Here is a 17,149-nt window from a genome sequence, read left to right on the forward strand (position 1 = left end):
TATTCATCACAGGAAAAATCTATCAAGAAGTACTCGCAATTCCAAACATCTGTGATCCAAATACAAGGGCAGTTACCTTCATAAAAGGAATTTTACGAAAACTCAAAGCATACATTGCTCCATACACAAAATTAGTGTGAGACTTTAACATCCCACGTTCATCAATGGACAAACCTTGGAAACAGAAACTAAATAGAGACACAGAGAAACTAACAGACGTTAAGAACCAAATGGATGTACCATAACAGATCTCTACAGAACATTTCCTCCTAAAAGAAAAGAATATATCTTCTTCTTACAACCTCATGGTACATTCTCCAAAATTGACCATATAATCTATCTCAAAACAGGCCTCAACAGATACAAGATTGAAATAATCCCATACATCCTATCAGATAAACTTGGACTAAGGCTGGACTTCAATAGCAACAAAAACAACAGAAAGTCCAAACAAACACACATGAAAGCTGAAAAACACTCTACTCAATGATGACTGGGTCAAGAAAGAAATAAGAAATTAAAGACTTTTTAGAATTTAATGAAAATGATGGCACAATATACCTGAACTTATGGAACACAATGAAATCAGCGCTAAGAAGAGAACTCATAGCCCTGAGTGCCTCCAAAAAGAAATTGGAGAGAGTATACACTAACAGATTGACAGCACACCTGAACATTCTAGATCAAAACGAAGCAAATTCACCCAAGACGAAGAGATGGCAGGAAATAATCAAACTCAGAATTGAAATCAAACAAATAGAAACAAAAAGAACTATACAAATAATCAACAAAGCCAGGAACATGTTAGTTGGTATGGTCTTGTGAAGATGATCATATTTTTTAGAGTTAAAGGGTGTAGTAACCATATTTTGTCCAGAAGAGCTATATGACAGCATCGTCCTGATCTCCTCTCTATGTGATATAGAAAGGGATGTGTTACAGATGTCTCATTGGCACCTGAGTAGCCCACAGTCACTTATATGCCTTGTGACCAGTTGTGGATTTCTGTGATAGCTTTGACATAAAAAACCTAACTTGACAGAATTGAAGACCCAGAAATGAACCCACACACCTACGGTCACTTGATCTTTGACAAAGGAGCTAAAACTATCCAATGGAAAAAAGACAGCATTTTCAACAAATGATGCTGTTTCAATTGGAGGTCAGCATGTAGAAGAATGCAAATTGACCCATTCTTATCTCCTTGTACAAAGCTCAAGTCCAAGTGGATCAAAGACCTCCACATAAAACCAGATACACTGAAAGTGATACAAGAGAAAGTCAGGAAGAGCCTCAAACACATACGCACAGGAAAAAAATTTCCTGAATAGAATACAAATGGTTTATGCTCTATGATCAACAATAGACAAATGGGACCTCATAAAATTGCAAAGTTTCTGTAAGGCAAAGGACACTGTCAATAGGACAAAACGTCAACCAACAAAGATCTAGCAAAGATCTTTACCAATCCTACAACTGATAGAAGGCTAATAGCCAATATATACAAAGAAATGAAGTAGATGCCAGAGAATCAAATAACCCTATTAAAAATGGAGTACAGAGCTAAAGAAAGAGTTCTCAGCTGAGGAATATCAAATATCTGAGAATCACCTAAAGAAATGTTCAACATCCTTAGTCATCAGGGAAATGTGAAACAAAACAACCCTGAGATTCCACCTTAAACCAGGCAGAATGGCTAAGAGCAAAATCTCAGGTGACAGCAGATGCTGGGGAGGATGTGGAGAAAGAGGAACACTCCTCCATTGTTGGTAGGATTGCAAGAAGGTGCAATTGCTCTGAAAAATCAGTCTGACAGTTCCTCAGAAAATTGGACATTGAACTACCTGAGGACCCAACTATACCACTCCTGGGCATACACCCAAAAGATGCTCCAACATATAACAAGGACACATGATCTACTATGTTCATAGCAGCCTTATTTATAATAGCCAGAATCTGGAAAGAACCCAGATGTCCTTCAACAGAGGAATGGATCCAGAAAATGTGGTACATCTACATAATGGAATACTAAATTAAATACAGCTATTAAAAACAATGACCACATGAAATTCTTAGGCAAAGTGGTTGGAACTAGAAAATAAAATCCTGAATGAGGTAACCCAATTACAAAAGAACACACATTGCATGGACTCACTGATCACTGGATATTAGCCCCAAAGCTCAGAATACCCAAGAAACAATTCACAGACCATATGAAGCTCATGATGAAAAAAAGATCAAAATGTGGACGCTTTAGTCCTTCTTAGAAGGGGGAACAAAACACCCATGGGAGGAAATGCAGTGATGAAGTGTGGAGCAGGGAGTGAAGGAAAGGTCATGAGAGAGTGCCCTACCTAAGGATCTATCCCATATGCAGCCACCCAACTCAGTCACTATTGCTGAAGCAAAAAGTGCTTGCTGACAGAAGTCTGATATGGATGTCTACTGAGAGCCTCTGCCAGAGCCCTAACAGATGAGGATGCTTGCAGCTAACCACTGGACTGAGCACGGGTACCCCAATGGAGGAGTTAGAGAAAAAACTGAAGGAGCTGAAGGGGTTTCCAACCCCATAGGAAGAACAACAATATCAACCAACCAGACACCTGCACAGCTCCCAGGGACTACACCACCAACTAATGAGTACACATGGAGGGACTCATGGCTCCAGCCACATATGTAGCATAGGATGGTGTTGTCTGGCATCAATAGGAGGAGAGGCCCTGTGGCCTGTGAATTCTTGTTTCCCCAGTGTGGCAGAATGTCAGGGCATTGAGGTGGGAGTGGGTGGGTGAGAGTGGGAGCATATACATTGAAGCAGTGGGAGGGGGGATGGGAGAGGGGGAAAGGGAATAACATTTGAAATGTAAATAATTCACTATTCCAATAAAGGAAAAAAGAAAAAAGAAAAATATTTTAGGAAGTTGAACAACAATTTGTTTTAGAGTATCAATTTAAGAAGAGTTCTAAATGAAGTTCAATCTCTTTAGATCTCGTCAGGAGTACTCTGTTTGCATAGAACACTTTGAAAATCTATATCAACGACGTGGTGTAGCCAGAGGAAACATTCCACAACTGTAAAGTGATATAAAAGGCCTTTCAAATGAAATGAGTTAAGAGTACTAGGAATATTTAACTGGTCAAGAGAAACTTTAGATATATATATATATATATATATATATATATGTAAACAATCTTCTAATATACAAAACACTTGTCAAGCAGTTGGTAAGTATTACATTTATATAACCCAAGAAAGTGCATCACAGGTCAAAGCTACAGAAGACTGGCTTTGTGCCCCCTGCGAAGAGATTTCAAACTATTAGGTTTGCCCAGCAGCATACTCTACTATGCTAGAGGATAAAATGCTAACCCTGGGGGAGACCAAACAAATAAGATTACATAATATCTCACACCTCTCCCAATCCTAAGTTTTATGTCGTCCAACCAAGAGCTGCTTTAAACTAAAGAGATAGGTTTCTTAGCTTTAAAAAGTTTTCCTTAACCAGACAGGTGTCTGTTTATTCAATAAACAAAAATACAGAGGAGAGATTTTCTGGTGAAAAATCAATACTTTTAAAGATAAAACCCATCAATGTTACTTGTGTCAAGTGCCTAGAGTAAATTAAGTTTACAACTTCAGCAGACTGTCACGTGAAAGTGTGGCAGGGACTAACAAATTGAATTACCATAGTACTACATCACTCACAAAAGTATTACTGATAGTGACAGAGGGATATTGAATTTAAATTATTCATCTTTATTGATTGAACAGCACGTCTTAACTAGGAAACAAGAAGGAGAAAGCCGAGATGTTAGACCTACATTTTGTATCCCATTGAGAATGATCCCTGAAAAGAGTGGAGTGTACCTAGATGAAGTTAAGCCCTATGAAAAATATCAACCTAGTTTTCTCTTAGTCCTGTCCCAGTCTGGTCTTCTCTATTCCTAGTCATTTAAACAATATCAAGTTACCTGGGCCCGTTCAGTATGCCGTTTTTCTTGAGCACCCTACATTCTCTGTTTCCCAGATAGATTCTAGCTTGGAACTAGCCTATAGCTCCTAGCCTAGTTGTAGATTTTTATGAGTATGTTTCCCAGGCCAGACACTTCATTGACCATCAGGAACATGTGATCAGTACTTCTTCTCAATAAAGACACAATCTAATGCAGGGGATACAAATACAGAAAGAAGCAAAACAAAACTATACGACGTGTACATTTCTCTCACATCTTTTAAAAACCCAGTTCTTTGTTATCTTCACATCTAAGAAGACTCTGAGCCTTCAGGGAATTAGAAACCACATCGGAAAATCCTGTTATAGCCTCTCTCCCTAGGAAAAATATACTGAAGAAAATGTGTCAATATGTAAGTACATATATAAATTGGGGTGGGGTGTGAGTTCAGAGTTCCCCTGGAGCCTGAACAAGAGTTTGAAACAGCTACCCTAAGGTGTTGATGACTGTTGAGTTTTTAGTGCTTTCCTGTAGGTGACATTTATATTGTTGTGGGAAACTTCTGGAATCTAAATGCATTGAAACAAAAAAGAATGAAGGGGCAATAGGACATTTAAAATTCTTTAAAGGAAAATAAGCCAAGGTGAGAAAGGCAAAGTTTCCCACAAAGTGGCCTCCATTAAGAGATACCACAAACATACATTTTGCTGACCAAACAAACTTTCATCCAAGTTCTTTGCAGCATTTTCAGGCATCTGTCTGTCACCCACCTAAAGCTCCCAATTTTGTCATTTCTTTTTAATTAAATACCGACAGAAGCATTATTCCATCCCTCTCAGAAAAACAACACAATTTACATCCATGAATTTTACAGTCACTCTAGATGGTATATCTTAATTGTTTCAGACTCTTTTTTAATTAAAACATGTATAGTTCTTGATAGAGCTTGAAAATTAGGCAGCTACCACTAGGCCTCAGGCAAGGATTTTTTTTTTTCTATAGCAGAGGAACAGGCAGCCCTATCGAAAGAGTAATCAGCTGCCAAGGTAAACTCCCTACCCCTTATGAAGGTTAAAGCCTAGCTACTCTTACTGTGCCTAGTGAACAAGCACTGTAAGCCTCACAGTCATACGGACATACGGACTCTCATCCTCATCCATGCTCACTAAATCAGAATTTCATTTTAAGTGATACTCAGGTGATTTTTGTGTATATTAATGTATCAGAAGTACTATTTAAACACAGCTTAGTTCACTTAGAAGCAGCATTGAATTATTCCCAAGCACAAAGAAGTTGAATATTTGTGTAAATGGGTTTAAAACTCAAGGTGATCCAATTGGTAAAATATTGACATTTAGCAGAATGCATGGAAGCTAAGAAACTGTTGAACAGGGCATCCTAGAGTCTCCCCAAAACAACATAAATTATTGTCACATCTCTTAACTACATCCCAGAACTTGAAGGTAAAAGTCTATTGATGATGATACTATACATTTCGATCACAGAACTTGGAGGAATCAATCTGATACCGCCTTAGAAGATGCTTCCCTTAGAAGATGCGCTAGCTCTCATAGCATGAGAAAGTGCTGTTCAGGCTGCCAAAGGAGACGTGTTATCAAGTGTCCTACTGTAAAAGCACTCCCAGAATGAAGGGAAGCGAACATGGCTTATGTGACAGCCCTGCAATCTGAAGCACCTAATCAGGACATATGTGGATATGGTGGATATGGTTTTTTATCCATATTGGTGGATAAAAATACTAAAGTGGACAAAGAAACTGAAATAGGGTATATGTTGGCAACGCCCTGCAGCACTTGCCTTTGAATGTGAATCTGCTGAGCCAGTGGTGGCAGGATATAGGCTACCTATCAGCAATAAGCCTTTGTGTCCTGTCTCTGTTCAAGCATTACCCAGCAGGAAAGACTGTGAATCGCAATAATCACCAACCTAGCAAGATATCCCCACTAGTGTGATACTGGCATTTATGTGTTGGGGTAACCAATTGGATTTATGATTCACTCAATACAAGGAATTTCATGGCTTGCACTATTAACATGGTTAAGAACTCATGCCTGGAGAGGCCATAGTACCTAAAGGAAAATCTATCACTGTGATTTTTATAGCCTCCGATTCTATGATAAGTACTTATGTTTATACCCTTAGGTAACCGTACCTCTTACTTCTCATTAAGTAAGGCTTTTTAATTTTATTTTTCTTTGATATTTTATGTATTTACATTTTAAATGTTATCCCCTTTCCAACCTCTCCCATACTTGCTTCTATGAGGATGCTCTTACTCCTACCCACCCACTCCAACCTCAAAGCCCTGGCATTCCCCTACACTGGGGAAACGAGCCATTACAGAACCAAGGGCTTTGCCTCCTATTGATGCTGGACAATGCCATCCTATGCTACATATGTGGCATCATTTATTGAAAATGCTGTCTTTTTTCCATTGGATAGTTTTAGCTCCTTTGTCAAAGATCAAGTGACTGTAGGTGTGTGGTCTCATTTCTGGGTCTTCAATTCTATCAAGTTAGGGTTTTTATGTCAAAGCTATTACAGAATCCACAACTTGTCACTAGGCATATAAGTGACTGTGGGATACCCAGATGCCAATGAGACATCTATAATACAACCCTTTCTATACATAATAGTCAGAAGATCAGGACAATGCTGTCATATAGTTCTTCTGGACAAAATATGGTTTCTATGCCCTTTAACTCTCAAAAATATGATCATCCTCACAAGATCATACCAACCAACATTCCAATATGGATGAAGAAATTTTAATAGATACAGACTCGATGTAGGTGAACAGCTAAAAGCAGTCAATGCTACTAAAAGAAGGAAAATAAATTTTGTCAAGGGAGAAGCCCTCTAATAATTTTTCCAATCCTAAGTGCTCATCTCTTAATACATAGGGCAACACTAGTTGAACATGTGTGTGTGTGTGTGTGTGTGTGTGTGTGTGTGTGTGTGTGTGTGTGTATGTATGTGTAAAACAATCATTATAGAGGAGGACGTCATGAATTTGACAGGGAGCAGGGGATATGGAGAGGAGTGGAAGAGAGAACAAGAGGAGTGAAAAGGTTGTAAGTATAGGGTACTCATGTATCAAGTTCTCAAAATGTGATTGGTCCAGAGCTATAGAAAACATCCATTGAACACAATGAACCAGAGGAACATATTAGTTTCAAATTGTTGCTTAGATTTTAAATACAGCCCTATCGTGGTATATACAGAATAGACCATAACATCAGAACATTCAGGTTCCACAGGAGAAAACAACAATAACAACAAAAGAACAGAGAAAGCAAGCCCAAATATTATTGACCCTTGACTCAGAAATGGCACGTGCTTACTATCTACTGATGACAACTTAATCACATAACCTCTCCTAACTATAAACAAAACTGGGTGTATATTTTTCAGCTAAGCAGATGTTTTTTAAGTTTATTTTCAAAGACAAGGCAAATGGATTTTGATGGACAGATCTAATCATCCAAATGAGATGATAATATCATGAACCAATGTGGTAGTAGCAAAAATGAAAAGAAGTAGTTTGCTTCATACATACTATGGTTTGAAGGATTTGCAAAAGGAATGGGAAACCTGGGAATCTTAACCTAAGTGACTCAGAGAAAGTTGTATGAATTCTTGGATAAGAAATAGTTCTCCTGACCTAGACATTTAATCATCATCCCTGTGTCCCTAAGTCAACTTCTATTTCAAACCTCATTTCTAGTGATTTCTCTGTGACTTTTAAAAGGTCATTTCTTTCTATGAAATCTTAGCTTCCTTGTCTATAAGGTGAAACAGCAGTAGCCACAACTTCCTAAGTTTCAATTATGAATAATCAAAATAATACCAAAGGATACATAGAGTAGTGCGGGACATACAAGGAGCCCAAAAAGTAGCTTAACAGATTTGTAAAAATGATTCCATATAATTATATGTGCCTTTGTAAAGCAGGTTACACACTTCAGGGCTTATGGAAAGCATTCAGAAATAACGTTATTATAAAATAGTAGGCTATAGTTATCAAAGATAAATTCAATGGCTCCTCGCATAAGTTCCCAGGCAATAATACAAGAAGACTATGTTCTCACCCCAACATAAGAATTAAATGAGCATATAGCACAGGATGGCTGGGTTGTTAGAAATAATCTTCTTAGATATCTGCCATAGAAGTATCAGGCATATTTTTCCCTGTCTCTGATAAACAAAATTGTACAATGACATCTTCCATCAACTAGTGTCAGAAAGGAATAGAAATGATCTTCATTACAACCATAATGTCACTGTAGCTTCATCAGCCACTCATAAACAAAGCAGAGCATTCTAGACAGAGTACCCATAAAAATTAAACTTAAGGCAATTTATAGAGTGATTGTCTGTACTTCCACTGGGTGGACTTCCAGCAAGGAACTAAAGTAGGAAAACTAGTGGGAGACACTTGTCTTCCTTTCCTATGTATTTCTCGATGCAAACAACAGAATACATCTCTGATTGTGAAGTGAAAGTTTTATAATGAGCCATATGTTATAATCTGCCTATCTCTATCTTATCATCTACACCTTCATACACATTAATAAGTTTTGCAGTTGTTAAGAAATGCTAGGAATCTAATTTTGAAGATGAAAAAATCCAAGAATTTCTGCTTATGATAAAGACCCTTGTCCCTAGATACAAATATTTGATAAATCTACATTTATCAATTATAAGTCAATTAGACCATTTGGAAAGATGATGCAGAAGAATTGCAATGATTTGAGAGCGGTCTGGGCTACAAATCATGTATCAGATTAACAAAGACTATAGGCTGAGAGCCTGTTTCAAAAACAATACAAATCAAATTATATTTATTAGTAAAGTGTCTGCTTTGATGGAATTCGAGATCTTTCCAGTTAAATACTATTTCCACTGAACTAATAGAGCCCTGCCTTGGTACCTTGGTACCCAATAGCCTATCATGGGAAATGAACTAATATTTACAGAACACCAAGCATGCATCAATTGTCTAATAACAGGATGGTGTAATGGAGATCGTTGCACTTAAAATGGTATCATCATTATTAGTTTCTAGAGCATTTCCTTGCTACTTCCCATAAAAGCATTTATTTCATGTCTCTCAAGGCCCTATCTGTCTCCTTAATCCATTGAACAACTGCCTAACCCATTGGTGATGGTTTGCTTTAGTACCCACCTCATGACATTCAGACAAAGGCTGAAAATAACAACAATGAAAAAGGAGATTCTTGGCCTAGTTATTTGGTGTACTCCCACACCTTGTCATCATACCTTTATTATATATGCTATAGAGTGAGTCCTGGCTGCTTCGGTTTGGGTCCAAATGTTAAAAAAAAAAAAGGAAAAGGAAAGATGAGTTTCACCGGGTATTCTAGAAATTGACTTTTCACTCAAGCAATTCGAACATATGATGTTGAAATGGGTAAGAGAACAGAAGCAAACAAGCTTTTGTCATTCCACGCTCCCTAGTTCCCTGTCTTCCTGAACCCTAGCCTTCCCTCCAACACAAACATACACACAAAACAAGTATCTCTGGGCACCAGGTAAGCTGCGAAAAAGATCATAATGTTCTGTCACAGTGGAATCAAGGGTAAATGTTGTGTTGTGTTGTAGTCAAACACATTTGATAAGAAATAATGCATGAAAGGGGGAGCACAGGTGTTGTCAGGAACGTGTTAGAACACCTCTGTGCTTCTCTGAATTGATAAACATTAAAAGCTGGAGCACAGAACAAAACTAGTCAGAATTCTCTCTTCCTGAGAATATTGAATTTGCCATGGCTATTCCTAAGCTCCCCAATGGCCCATAAGAAGTGATAAAAATCTCTTAGCTGTGAGTTGATCTTTCCCAAATAAAGCAGAAGATCCTGACCAGAGTATTTGGCTGCAAAAGATTTTTACATTTCAAATGAACACTGATAAAAATACAATAAAAGACAAAAGTCTTGTGTGATATATTTATCCAAATGAAATTGACAATGTTTAATGCCTTCCTGGTTCTCAGCTTACAGTCTTTTGTAACAGTGTTTTTCATCTTTGGTAACTCCCAAAGAGTCAGAATCTGAATTATCTTGGATTTAAAATGGTAAAAGTCTTCCAAACATGAAATTATTTTTATCCAAAAAATGGATAACTCCTATGGACCGTGTCTGCTTCAGAGGTCAGTATTAAGTCAGTCACTAAACCAATTCAGATATTTTTAAGTATAAATCAGGACTATCTTTACCAGGAGGTAGCCATGGTGATAACTCCTCATTTTACCACATATCATCAAAATGAAATCTTTTAGAGTTAGGCAGAAGAGGCTGGGCTCAACATCAGAAAGGGTACTGGTTGATAAAGAGGATCAACAGAAGTAGAAAGTGAGTAAGATAAGTTCATGGGAGTTAATATGGTCAAAATACCTTATATACATACACGAAAATATCATAATGAAACATATTTTGATTTTAATAAATATATCCCCTTTTAAACATAAAGCCAAAGGCACACATATTCTAAAAAGTTAAGTGTGTGCATATTTCTGCTGATCGTGAAGGAAATTCTGGATACTTTAATAGATCCAGAGAATTTGGGTATCAAATTTTGGCCTAAATGGGGGTCTTGATGTTTTGGAGTTGACTGTGAGGCAGATACCGAAAGAATAATTTTGACCAGAAATAGTTCTCTGGCATCTGTTCTGCATCTCTAAGCAACACAACATATGATTCTAATAACAGGTTAGCTGTTCCCTTCCTAAGGTCTGCAACTAGCATTATTGCCCTGGTAGTGCTTTAACTAAACTTATGTGGTATCTGTAAAAGATGAAGTTAGAGACCTAGAAGGAGAAGACAGAGAGGTTTAAAAGGTATGGAGATGAGAGATAACACGTCTTCCTTGATCCTGTTACTGCTTAGTCTTCTTTCACCACTTCCCTTCTTAGAGAAGAGGGATTTACCTGGAGATTGAGTTGGCCAAAACATTAGCCCATTTGTCCCAGGTAATTGTTTACACTTTAAAACTTCATTTTATGGCCATCCACTGTCTCTTTCTTTTAAAATTTTTCCACTCCCCTCTTCTACACTGAACCCCCAGCCGTGGGAGGAGGGTTATTGGCAGTATGAACAGTGGAGCAGGTCCTAAAAATGAGGCAGACTAAAGTATCATGCAATAGCCAACTTTATTCTAAACATCAGACAATTTATATCCTGAGGATTAAGAAAAGCCACACGAGTAGCTTTCTCGTGAATTCATGCTGTATCCAATCCCAAGGACAATCTGCACATGGCAAAACGAAGGTTTTCCATAGAGGCATATGAATAACAACAGCTGAAGGACACTCGCTGCTATCCAGTACACCTGGGAGGAGCACAAACACATTTCAAGAGCAATTCTGTGCTTTGAAGGAACTGAGGCCACAAGACTCTTGTCTCATTTTCTTCATGTTTTCTTGTGAGCACTCAGAATTCTCACAGGACTCTCTTCTTGAACTGTGTTACAACGGGATAGACAGACAGACAGACAGACAGGGATGGATGGATGGATGGATGGATGGATGGATGGATGGATGGATGGGTGATTCGGTGGATGGATGGGTGATTCGGTGGATGGATGAGTGAGCAGACAGTTGGACAGACAGATGGACAGACAGACAGATGTAGATTAGATAGAGATAGAGATAGATAAATTATGGCTAGCATTTTGAAGTTTCTCACACGGCACCTTGACCAATTGAAGGACAGAAGCAGTGACTGACTACAAAACCCCTGTTTTCTGGCTACAGCAAGGCATTACCACATATGGATGCAAAGTAAGTATGATAACATAAACAAATTCTGCACAAGCTCAAGTCAGAAAAAAATCTCAACAGGAAGATTTGAGGTGGTCATGAGGTCTCACCCCTCAATGAAAAACTGTTGCCAATTTATAGCTCCTGGGAGAAGGAAATTCAGTTCTACTCAAGGTTGTGGACACTCAGAATTTGACCATGGTCTTGTTGAAGACCTTAAAGTCCGAGACTATACAGATAGCACAAATTGAACATGATTTTTTTTTAAAGGACACAGAGTTAGATGAGGAGGGGAAAGTAGTGGATCATGAAGACATTGGTGTGCAGAGTGAATGTAATCAAAAAGACTCTATGAAGTTGTTAAAGAACTAACAAATTATGTGTATATAAAAGTTAAAGAAAATCTCTAGGAGTCAGGTCTCTCCACCATATAGAACCAGGGGCTCCAACTCAAGTTCTCAGACTTGGCATCAGGTGAGCAATCTCCCTTGCCTCACTTTGCCTTATTTTCATATCCTTTTATTCTTGGGAGTAAAGATTTCACAGAGACTGGAATCATAATCTGTACTTCGCTAAGAGAATTCTTCAAGGCCCTAAACAACCATGGGGGATGAAGCACTATGAGCAGGGCCTTTGTTTAGGTACATAACTTATTGTATAATATTAGGAAGCTCGCTCGTAGATATAAGCTACTTTTCTTTCGACTTAATGCAAAATAAAGGAGCTATTTTTATTTCCCATCTGTCTTCTTCTCTTTTAAAAAAAATCTATCAGTTTGGATTTTGAGTTGTTATTCATTGGACTTCCTCCAGTCCAAACATATGATTCATTAAACCAAGAATATGGAGAGAGACAAAATTATAACTAGCAGACTTCAGTAACAAAAGGGGAATCTTTGACTGGAGATAGGTCACATAGAGATGGGCTTTGAACTTCAAAGTTTAAGTGAGATATTTTGGATCTTTGAGTTTATAGAAGTTACTATTTTAAGTAACAAAAAAATCTGGTCTATATAATTAAGCAATTGTGTAAATGCATGATATCAAAATCACCATCTTGGTGAGAAGTTATTTAATTTTGAACTTAATTCTGTAGATTACAGATGCCCAGTATTTGCTTAGAGAAACACCATTAGCAAGTTCAAAACCAACTTTGTATACCTATCCTTTTCTTTCCTTTAGACACATTGAGTTTCTGCCACACCTATAGCAACACTGAGTACTAGTTACAGGCAATACAATTTGACCTCCCTAGGGACTATCAATTGGACGGGCATTAGCTGTCTGTTTCTGCTAAATCGATGACCCAAAAAGTTAGTGGTTGAACAGGAAACTATTATCTCACAGCTTCTGTTGGATGAGAGTCTGATGCAGCTTATCTTAGTTCTCCCTGTCTCAGGAACCTTAATAATCTATAATCAAGGTACCGAACAGGACTATAGCCATGAATAAATTCAACTGGGAGAGTTTCTGCTTGCAAGCTCACTCACAAGACTATTGACAAAATCCTGTTCCTTGATGACTGACTGTTCTTACTAAAGTTGGCCATGAAATGTCTACCATAGGCTTGTGTGTTAGAACATGTAGCTTCAAGCTGGAAGAGATGTTCCAGGAAGCTATGGGACCTTAAGGAGGTAAGGCCTCAATGGAGGAAACGGATCACTATAGGAGATACTTCAGGTATTATTCTCTCTCTCTCTCTCTCTCTCTCTCTCTCTCTCTCTCTCTCTCTCTCTCTCTCTCGTGTGTATGCATGTGTGTGTGTCTCTCTCTCTCTGTGTGTGTCTATGTGTATGTGTGTATGTGTGTCTGTGTGTATGTGTCTGTGTCTGTGTGGCTCTGTCTCTGTCTCTCTCTCCTAACTACAGCTACCATGTTCTCAAGCTTCCTTCTGCCCTGCATCTGGCCCTCTGCTTCCTGCTAAACTAAGATATGAAGAAGCAACTACCTACTCCTGAGGCCATGCACTGCCCACCAGGATGGACTGTAACTTCAAAGAGAGCCACAACCCTTCTTCGTTGATATTGTTTACTCAGGTATTTGTTAATAGCACCAAGAAAAGCAACTAATGCAAGTGATCTGAAGGATCCAAAGCTTAACAGCAAATGTCTTATCATATAGTCCTCTCAGTAGGCAGCTCACAAAACAGCATGCAGCAACTGGCTTCATTAGCAGAAGTAACCAAAAGGAGCCGGAGGAGGGGAAGATACTACACAGATGGACGTTGGTCTTTTGTAAACTAACTAGCAGCGAAGAGACACGCTATCATTTCAGCCGCACTCAACTTGTTAGAAGAACACCAAGCTCATCCCACACATACTGGAAGAATTCTGCAAGGAGTAAATTCCAGGAAGCAGAGATCCATGTGGGCCCCTGGATGACTACCAACCCCAGTTTGTTTTTATATTAGGAATGCCTGTGGCCGTGATGTATTTATCTTGTAGGTTCTGGGTTCTTTGAATTATATAAAACATCACAGACTACAAACTCTGAAGCCCTAAAGGAATCACATGAATTCCACTGAGGGACAACATAGACTAAAACCAATGAAGAACCCCAATTCTCCACAGGCCTGGAGAACTTTTCTCATTAAGATAGAGCAGAATAAGAAGCTAGGAAAATTATATTTTGGTCTTTAATGTCTTTGAACTTTCATTCCCAAAGGGGGAAAAACTTCATTTTCAAATTTAATTCCTTTGGACTTAAGAAATTTGAACTTTCATTTCTCTGGATTTTAACTGTAAAGTATAATGGAGTTTAATATCTGGACTATAATGTCCCCCCGGAAATGTGATAAGGGAAGATTATGTTCAAATGAGTACATCTTATTGCTGTATATTTTTGTAATCTCTTAATGTTGTCCTTTGAGTTCACTGTATTCCTTTTAATAGGCTATTTATAGGCATTGTAGCAGAACACTGTTCCAGATGAGAAATGGAATATGAATTTTCATCCCTGGTCTTGGGAAATATTCTTATTGTTTAGTAACATGTTCTTCAAGCATATTTCAGAGCCTTTACAATGTATCAACATATATACCATTCATAGAATGCCTTCATAAACTCACGTCTGCCTTCTATTGAATAGCCTCATTTCTCTTCATGCCAAAGGTATTCTATTCCTATAGAAAGGGGAGAATTGGATGGCCTAATTTGTTGATGAAAGCTTAGGACCAAGAACTAGCAGATACCTGACTCTAGAATGCCACCCTCATTGAAAGATTCAACTGACTAAACAGAGACTTTGTCTTGCTCCAACTTCTGTCAACAGTGAAAGTGGGCTATCTTTTAAGAAATTTAGGTGGTGGTTCATTTCAGCCTATGACCAAGGAGATAAAACTCCCAAACTCAGGTTCTCCATATGACAAGGTCCACTTGTTCATCAATGTAAGCTGTGGTCATTTTATCATTTTTTTCCTAATAACTGTGCTAATTTAGACTTCATCTTCAAGGCCAGTGTGGTAGCTAATATCTATACTTCCAACACTCAGTGGTCTGTGTGAAGAGGATCATTGCAAGTTCTAGGCCAGCTTGGGTTATTACACTGAATTTGAGACAAGCCTCAGCTATAGTGTGAGAGTCTGTTTCAAAGGGCTGAAAAATAAGTAAATAAATAAATAAATAAATACAAACAGTTAAATAAATGAATCTTCAGAATCCTTCCATTTTCTCAATTACTTAGAACTCAGGAAAATAAATATGTTATTGCTTTCCTCCTAACTTACGAACTGTTCTGGACATAAAAAGAAAATTGATCATCAAGATAACAAAGGGCAGTGAATTATGATAAATAAACGATGGGTCCTGCTTTGGCCAAAGATATCATGCAAATATTGGGGCTATTACCCCCAATTAGGGAGAACTACAAAAGGAAGGTTAACTTAGTAAGGGCCAACTGTGGGCTCACAAAGTAGTAGGTCTATTTTTAGAACTTTTCTTTTTAAACTAAAAAAAAAAATCTTTAAACCTTACAAACATTAGCTTTTCAAAATTCTACTGATTCAACATGGTCTGAAGGTTGAAGCGGAATTGAGCAACTGTGATAAATAGCAACACGATCAGTGGCTTATTTGCTCCCACACATTTCTACAGCCTGTGGGGATTTTCATGCTACGGGGGACATGAATTTGCAAATAATAGATTTCTCCAGACCTAGAAGAGTTTCTGTCATTTTCTTCATTTTTGTTGACATTTCCCCAATAATTTATGAGCTTCCCTTGATAGGTAGAAGGATCAATAGCTGAGTGTGTCTTTGGAAGCTAAGTGACAAAACATTTATGTGCTCCAGTGAAAAACCCCTCATTTCTCTTGTCATGGTCAATATTTGAAGCTAGTGAACCATTCAGGTGAGCTTTTGTTTGTGCTTACCTGTGTCTCCTCAAACAATCTGAGGCATAGATCCTTTTCTAAATGCCAAAGAGGCAGTAGTTTTATAAGAAGCTAGAGAACAATGTTAAGGGTTTTAACATGTCCTCCAAGGAGCTGCAACAAAGGAAAGTGATGCGCTGAGGTCTGTATCCTCTCCAATATTCTTACACTATTGTGTTGTGGTCTGCTTTATTATATACACTGATATCTCCTCAAATATGTTATGACAAGAAAGGGTTCCACCATGTTGAAAAATTTAAAAATTAAAACTCGTACAAATTAAAAATCCGAAAATGATTTGGAGAGCCATTTTCCCAAAGATATACAAATACCTAATGTGTAATTCAGAAGAGATCCATCATCATTAAACAATAGGAAAATAAGATCACTAATCCAATTGGACTTGAGTTTTGTATAGGATGATGAATATGGATCTATTTGCATTTTTGTACATATAAACATCCAGTTTGACCGGCACCATTTGTTCAAGATGCTGTCTTTTTTTCAGAGTGTATTTCTGGTTTCTTTATCAATAATCGTGTATGTTCATAGCTACCTAAGTTTATGTCTTGGTCAATGTGTCTGTTTTAAAGCTAAAACCATATGCGTTTTATTACTATAGTTCTTACAACTTGAAATTGGGGACTCTTATGGAAGAATAAGAGGAAGGATTGCAGCCCCTAAGGGGATAGGAACTTCACCACGGAAAGAGACTAGAGTCAAGTAACCTGATCCTTGGCACTACCAGAGACTGAACTACCAACCAAAGAACATACATGCACTGGACCTAGGCCTCCCCACACATATGTAACGGATGTGTAGCTTGGTCTTCACGTGGGTACTGCACAACTGGAGCAGGGGCTATCCCAAAAGCTGTTGTCTGTATGTGGGATATGTTCTTGATGGGCTGCCTTGTCTAGCCTCAGTGGGAAAGGATGTGCCTAACCTCACAGAGACTTGCTATGCCAGGGTAAGGGGTTACCCAAGGGACTCCCACCTACTCAGGGGAGAAGGAGAGGAAGGATGGGG

Source organism: Rattus norvegicus, chromosome X (assembly GCF_021556685.1).
Source record: "Rattus norvegicus strain SHRSP/BbbUtx chromosome X, alternate assembly SHRSP_T2T, whole genome shotgun sequence".
NCBI lineage: Eukaryota > Metazoa > Chordata > Mammalia > Rodentia > Muridae > Rattus > Rattus norvegicus.